Source organism: Henckelia pumila, unplaced genomic scaffold (assembly GCF_033568475.1).
Source record: "Henckelia pumila isolate YLH828 unplaced genomic scaffold, ASM3356847v2 CTG_461:::fragment_3, whole genome shotgun sequence".
Taxonomy (NCBI): Eukaryota; Viridiplantae; Streptophyta; class Magnoliopsida; order Lamiales; family Gesneriaceae; genus Henckelia; species Henckelia pumila.
In genome coordinates, this window is record NW_027331831.1 from 10,016,673 (window position 1) to 10,025,492 (window position 8,820).

Genomic DNA, 8,820 nt, shown 5'->3' on the forward strand with positions numbered 1-8,820 from the left:
TTATCTGGAAAATTCTTTACCTTTTCCATAATATGGGGTTGCAGAATTATTCCAGTTTCATCAATCTCAATACCAAGTAATTCAATTTTCCTTGTTGCTATGACTGCTTTCTTTTCAGATAAGACCAGTCCTTCTTGTTTACAAATTTTAGAGAAAATCTCTAAGTGTTTAACATGTTCGTATATGTTTTTTGATGCTATCAGAATATCATCAATATAAACAAACATAAAGTTGAAATAATCTTTAAAAAGGTTATCCATATTTCTTTGAAATATCTGGGGTGCATTAGCCAATCTCATAGGCATAACTTCCCAAATATAGTGTCTTTGTAGAGTGGAGAAGGCTGTGAATTTCTTACTGCCTTCTTCCATTCGAATCTAGTAAAATCCAGACTTACAATCAAATTTTGAGAACACTCTAGCATTTCGTACACAGCTAATTAGGTGTTCTCTACTTGGTATGAAGTACCCATCAAACTTCAGGATTTTATTAATATCTTGGTAGTTAATAACTAGCCCGAGTTTCTCTCTTTTTATTTCACCTTGATTTCTAACCAGAAAACCTGAGTTGCTATACGGTGAAACTCCTTCTTTGATTAAACCAAGGTCCAAATGTTCCTTGATAATCATTCTCATATCCTTTTGATATGTTATGTTCATCGGGATAGGCTTATATCTGACGAATTCATACTCTTTGCCTTCCTTTAGAGTAAGACTCGCTTTGAGTTGATTTCTATCCCACCATGCCAAAGGATGCTCGTTGTAACTTTCTTTGAGTCTCTTTTTGACATCTTCAAGGGATACCTTATTTTCTAACTCTATATCTCTGTGATTTAGAGTTACCTTGAGAAGCTCCATATCCTCTGTTTGGAGTTCTTGTTCTGTTGTTATTTCCAACATGGTTTCTCCAAACCTTCTTGGATCTTTCATTTTCGGGTGAAAAAGTTGTCCTTTATCACCACGCTGGCTGCGAAATATTATCGGCAATTGTCAATAAAAAGCAACTTTGAGTCTTTGAACTATAATTTTATGATCACAAATTGTAGTGAACATAAGTTTTCTTGACTCATTGTCTTGTGTGTACTTCTTAAATATTTGTAAGAAGTTATTTCCTAACAGGATATCAGCTCCTGTATCATGGAAATAGATTGGTGGTGTTTTTACTTTGTACCAAGGTGTTTGTCCTGCACCTCCCATAAGGATCTCTGCTTGTTTTATTCCTTTGTAAATAATTAAAATTCTTCGAGAGAAATCTCGTCCAGCAATTTTTGGCAATTTTTCTTCACATTCTTCAGGGAAAACTCCTCTTTTTGCTGTACAAATTCCTGCTCCCGAGTCAATATAAGCTGCAAAGTACTCAGCCTTATATTATTTATACAACATCTCTATCGGAATGTATATGGAGAAAGGACTTGTTGTCATTTTTTAAAGGGATTACTAAATGGCCCCGCCATTTTTAACAGACTGTGTTGTAATTCAGTAATTCGATTAAGACTATATTTACCTTTAGTTTTTCTAAGGTCTCAGAAGGTAGAGTATGGTTACATATTTCTACTTCTTCAATGCATTCTAGTAAATCATGTTCATGACTTACTAATTTCAGCAGTTGCTTCTTTCTCTGTTTGTGAACAGAGTTTTCGAATCTGATTAAGGGATTGTCCCTTATCCAATTCTCTTGGTTTTTCATTTCGTAGAATTCTTATTGAATCCTCCAAGTTTTTTCTTTTACTATGAACTCTATTCCCTTTTCAAGGCGTTTCCATGGTTTATGGTCCTCCAAAAATTCTAGACCAAGACTGAGCTGATCCATTTCTTTTCCTGGAATTCCCCAGATTTGAACTTCCAATTCTCCAATATTTATCACTCCTTGGTAAGTTCCTTTTTCCTGTTGTTCCAAATAGTAAATCGAGTTACAAGGGAACTGGTTCCGATGACTTGTAATTTCGAATATTATTTTCACTTCTTTCCATCCTTCTGGAGATCTAAGTTTTTCTATTATAAAAAACTCTTTTTCTTCTGGTGGAATTTCTTGAATAGAAGATTTGTCTCATCTCTTGCTTGTCATTCTGTCTCCTTGAAAAGATAACATTCGGGGTTCTATTTTAAGGTCTCTGTATAGAACCGGTCTGTCTTGAATTTGAATGTCTGTTTTCTTAATTAAAGGAAACTCGATTCTTTTCGGGTATATTGCTTGAGCAACTTTTCCAAAGATCTCTGGAATTTCAATGAACTCATTTCTAATAAATAATTCAGAATGGTGAGTATTAGAAAGAGCATATGAAATTTGATACGTAATAGAATATGGCCTATTACCTTCCTTTATTAGTCTTTTTTCCTTGAAGTTTTGATGCAACGTCAAGGCTCGACTAAAATCTCTATCAGCTAAATTGTAGGCTATTCTTGGATAAATAACTTCCACAATTTTTCCTGCACACAAATTTCCCGAGATAGTTACTAGAACCGCATCTTGTATATTCTCTATTCTTTTATCGCATACTACGATATCTATGGGTGAATCTATTCCTTCTTTAAAAGTAGCTTTGATCATAATCTGGATTGCTCCAATATGAATCCAAGACATTGTCTTTGCTACTTCTGCTTTTAATTTCTGTAATCCCTCTCGAATTTCTTCAAAGAGAATTAACTGCATCTCAATTTGATTACTGGTTAATTCCATAGGGATCGCCATTTCCCTTCTGGATACCTTATAAATCAAATTATGTCTCCTTTGTCTTAGCCCTAGGTTTCCTAAGACTCTTTCAACTTGTCCTGCCAAAAATCCTTGGCACTTTTGTAATGTTGGATTTTCTATCATAATCCTTTGGACCATATTATGAGATATCGTGGTTTGACTAAAGAACCTAGCCAAACTTTCATGTGTTTCATGCCGAAACACTTCCTCTTTACTCTGATTCTGATTCTGATTCATCCTCAGAAACTTCTCGATTAAACACTATCTCTTCTTCGTATATGCTTTCATCTGAGGGGATATCCTCAAATTGATATACTTGGACTAGATCTTGAAAGAAGACCGCATCATCCATATCTGTTGTTCCTTCAAAGAGTTTAACTCTTTTTTTCTCGTTTTCTGGACAATTTGTAGATATATGTCCTCTTGCTCCACATGTCCAGCAGTTGCAATCCTTGAAACTTTCACTTGCTCTTGTATGAGTTCTTCTGAAAGTTCTTCTTGATGGTGTTCTTCCCCTGATTTGTGATGAGTCTATTGTTGGGGATGTTCTTGTAGGTCCACTTCTTCTACCCGATCTATAGGATCTGGCTTTTTGTTTGGACCAAAATGTTCTTGGTTTCCAAAAACTTTTCATTCTTTTATTATAGGGATTATTTCTGAATTTCTTCCTTTTAAATCCCTGTGATCTGTTTCCAATGATCGTTGGAAGATCATTTTCTCTACAACACAAAGGTGTACGCTTATCTATACCCCTTATTTTCTTGTAGTTCTTCTGTAATGCTGTCATATGGCACAATTCTGCTAATTTTTCTTTCAAAAAGGAGGTACGTCTTGCCAATGTATCAAGATTACATAGAACATATTCTTTGATCAACATTTCTCTCCAGGGACTTGGCATTTTTGCAAAAAATAGCTGAATAGCTATATTTTCCTCGACTCCCGAATTCCATCTGTATTTAGTGAATAACATAATATATTCATCAACTAAATAGATATCATGTAACTCGAGGCTATAAAGAGCTTGAGTATATATTCTATTTTTCTCTGTATCTTGATTATTGAAATAATCTATTCCTATGAATTATGCTTTAAATAGGGTGGCCATTCTTTCTCCAATATCGTTGAGGGATTCTCCTGCTAAGATTGATTCCTTAGTTTCTGGCATAGTCATCTCCCATGCGATCTTAACAGATCCCATTAGACTCATTTCTAGAAGTTTAATGAATCCTTCTTTATTGAGATCTAATGTCCCTGCTGTTATTCTCATAGTTGACGTCCAATCATCTATAAAATCTTCTCTGTTTTTGAAGTCCAAAACATCAAGGTTTAACATAACTCCATAAGGATGTATTGGATCTAAAACAGTTTTTCCGTAAGGAGTTTGATGGAGTGGGATTTTAATCCTTATTGATCTGGTTCCTGCTGGATGTGAATTTTTTTCAACCTGGAACTCACTATGCGATTCTTTTGGTTTAACCACATATCTTCGGGGATTCCCTATGGGTTGTTCACCCTCAGGGGAATTCATTTTTAGATCTACTGCTTTCAGATTCGCAAATGAATCCGCAAGATCTTGTAGATCCTCGATATTTAATCTTTCTAAAGTAGTCATCAGATAGTGTTTTTCTCTGATACTGCTTTTATAAGATTAATCATCATTTCATCATTGGTTAAAGGTTTTTGAACCATTTTGGTTTTACCTTTCTGATGTAACAAGGTTCGGTACCAAATAAGAGTGGTAACCTTTCTCCTGTATTTCCTTTTCTAGAACCCGAAGTGTGTTCTAGATTTATGATTTTATTTTGAAGATCCTTTAGAGTTCCAAGAATTTCTTCTTGTTTCTTAAGGATTTCATCAATTTGCCAAGGTATTTCATACAGCTGATTGCTGTAATATTGTACCATCTTTTGAATTTCTCTAAGATCTCCGGAGAGTTTAGAGGAATCTAGGATAATCTCTAAAAATTGAGAGTTAGAAATCATTTTTCTTTATCTCTTCAAAATTAAGAGCATTAATCACAACCTGTTGTAAGTAATCTATTGTGAATAGATTAACTTGTTTATAGGATTTCATATGAATAAAATCTTCTTGATTCAAACCTTCGTTTGAAGTCATCTTTTGTAGAAATCTTCTCCTCAACAAAGAAAAGCATGAAATAACGAATAATATTACGTCTGAATAATTAACCTAAGCCTCTGATACCATTTTGCGGATAATTCTTTATACTGCAAATGAGCACAAAATCTCCAGATTCAAGCATAAAACCTTTAAATTTTAAGCATAAAACCTATAGATTTCAAGCATAGATTAGCATAAATCCAGTACAAGAATTAAACATTAAAATATTCAAGTTTGGTGGTCCTATGAAGTTATAATAAAGAATATTTTGGCTAGGGAATTATAATAAAGTTAGGAAGGGTATTAGGGATTTTAGGACAATTCACTCAAGTCATTTTTCATTTTAAAATAATATGAATGGGACGGTAGAGTTAACTTACCTTAAAGGTTTTATCCTAGTCATAAATTCAATGTTTCATGATTTGTCACATAAAAAATATCTCATTAATTATGCTCATGTGTAGAGATATTGACAATCAGATACATGATTTTGGTAAAATAGTCATAATGTATAGGGATGACAATCTTTCCAACGGATTCGAAGACCCGCGGGAAAAACCCGATACGAGATGGGTATGAGGAAGTTTTTTCGGGTATGGGTTCGGGGATTTTTAAAAATCACCGAAGCATATTGGGCGGGTATGGGGATGTTGTCTCCATTCCCGAACCCACCCCGATAAAAATAATAATAATAATATTTTTTATTTATCAAATTTTATTAAATCTTTGAATAATATATAAATTATACTAAATATTAAAAATAATAGTATTTATTAGTTTGTATTATTTTTATGCATTATATATAATGTATACGCTTATGATAACATAATTTTTATAATATAAAAATATTATTTGATTACATAATATAAATAAACTATTAAGATTAATCATGTATATTTATTATTTATTTGAAAATTTTTTGAGAAAAAATATATTCTTACTAAAATTTGATATATAATATCCTATTTTAAAAGAAAATTTTCATTCACTTATGACAATCACCTCCTCCAAATGTCTTTAGTATAGGATGAAGTCTCGAGTTCGAGACCCAATTATGATAATTCCCTTCCTCAACTCAAAAAAGTAATAATAATAATCTTGATTGATAGAGATATTTTATTATTCAAGATATTTTGATTAAAGTTAAATTTTAATTTTATTACTAAAAAATATAAATATTAGAAAAAAAGATTGACGAAAACAACAGATCTCGTGTGACACATATCTATGAAACGAGTTGATCCGACCTATATTTATAATTAAAAATAAAAATTTTAAATAGATGAGTCGAATAATTAATATGTCTCGTAAAATTCATCATGAGAGCATTTTATAAGAAATTTGTGATTAAAAAAAGTAACAGAGGCATTTTATGTTTAACCAAAAAAATCATTATTCACATCAACATTAGTTATTCTTGTTGAAAATATATTATTTTATTATTGTTGAATATTGAATGTTGAATATTGAGTTGTAAAATGTTGAAAATTAGTGTGTGATGATGTAGATGATGATATATTAATTTTTGGACTAATCTCAAATGTTGATATATAAATAGGTCTTCATTTGTGATGAAAATCACAATTGAGTTGAGAGAAAAATATTATAAAGTGTAGAGTTTGATATATTTTGAGTTTTGGAGTTTTTACTTTTTACCATATATTTTTACTTTTTCACAACACGTTATCAGCACGATCGCTCGAAGGTTCTCTATAATTTCCGACGCTCCAAAATACAAGAAGAAGTCAAAAATATTCAACAAATAAGAATTTTTATTTTACTGTTTATATATTTTTATTGTGTATGTATTAATATATAATTTCATGTTATTATATTAAAGGATGTCTATGACACTGACCTTATAATAACGTGATATGATATAGTTATTATGTATATATACTAACTGTATAATATATAATTTCATGTTATTATATAAAAGGTTGTCTATGACACTGACCTTATAATAATGTGATATGATATATATTTATTATGTATATATACTAACTGTATAATATATAATTTCATGTTATTATATAAAACGTTGTCTATGACACTGACCTTATAATAACGTGATATGATATATATTTATTATGTATAAATACTAACTGTATTAATATATAATTTCATGTTATTATATAAAAGGTTGTCTATGACACTGACCTTATAATAACATGATATGATATATATTATTGTGTATTTATATACTAATCATATTCGTATAATCTCATATTATTATATAAAAGGCTGTCTATGACACCGAACTTATAATAATGTGATATGATATACATAATTATTTAATTATGATTATCATTATATGCATTGCATCATTATCACGAATTTCTATTCAAAACATACTCGATTTTTTTCCTTACCCCCAACGGTCACAAACGGTAACAAAATGGCTAGTTTTTTGTCTATAAATATGTTTACTCAAACTCATTTTCAATCACACCAAAATTCATTTTTTCTCTCAAAATATTTTCTCGTTTTTCAAAGATGAAGATGGTGACATTTCTAAGGCTATTTTTCATAACGATTATGATCATCATGCTCACGAGTCTTGTACTCACCAGCGATTTTCCACCACATACTTTTTTTCTATTTGTACACGCACTTGTAATCTTCGTTCTTTCATTATTTTGTATTGTCATATTAATAAAAATTAACTAATAAAATGCATTATTATTTTTCTAGTACCACCAAGTCAAATTTGGCAAAGATTGAATTCGTTGTGCTTGATATCACTGGAAAGAATTATATGTCATGGACTCTCGATGTAGAGATGCATCTTGAGTCATTGGATCTAAGTGATACCATTAAAAAAATTAATATATCAACCTCACAAGATAAAGCAAATGCAATGATTTTCTTACGTCGACATCTTGATGAAGGGTTGAAATGTGAGTATCTCACAGAAAAAGACCCAATGATTTTATGGAAAGAGTTGAAAGAAAGATTTGAGCATATAAGGGAAGTGATACTTCCGACCGCCCATGATGAATGGAATACGTTGAGATTCCAAGACTTTAAAAAAGTCAGTGAATTTATAATTCTGCGATTTATCGAATAGTCTCGCAATTAAAATTATGTGGACTTGAAGTCACAGAGATGAAAATGCTTGAAAAAACATTTTTCACTTTTCACGCATCAAATACAACTCTACAGCAACAGTATAGAGTGCGTGATTTTATGAGATATTCTGAACTCATTGCATGCCTTCTTGTGGCAGAAAAGAACAACGAATTGTTAATAAGAAATCATCAATACCGACCCACTGGATCAACGACATTTTCTGAAGCAAATGTCGTAATGAAAAATGAAAACCAAAATCAAAGGCATAGACTAGATTTTGGTCGTGAACGAGGTCGAGGACGTGGGCGTGGACGTGGACGTAAAAATGATCGCGGTCGTGGTCGCGGCCATGGATATGAAAATAATCGAGATAGTTACTTCAATAACTCATCTCAAAAGAACGTCACGAACCACCCACCAAAAAAGCAGCATGAAAATACGAGTAAAAATGAAAATCACTCAAAAAGATCTGAAAGTGTTTGTTATAGATATGGCACTCCAGGACATCGGTCACATATTTATCGAACCCCTGAGCACCTATGTAAGCTCTATAAAGAATCGACAAAGGAAAAAGGAAAAAAGACCAATTTTGTTGAAAATAGTGACCATTTAATTGGTTCAACTAGTTTCAATGCTGCAGATTTTTTGAAGTTTGAAAAACAACAAGATGGGATTGATCCGGTAGTTGGATATGTGGATTCAGATTTTGTTGGGAACTTAGACACGAGAAAGTCATTGACTGGTTATGTGTTCACCTTTTATGGCACAGCGATCACCTGGAAGTCAAATCTACAGTCAGTGGTTGCCATTTCTACCAGTGAGGTAGAATTCATAGCTGTTACCGAGACCATAAATGAAGGATTGTGGTTAAAAGGAATGATAGCAGAGTTGGGTGTAAAACAAGATCAAGTTGTAGTACACTGTGACATTCAAAGTGCA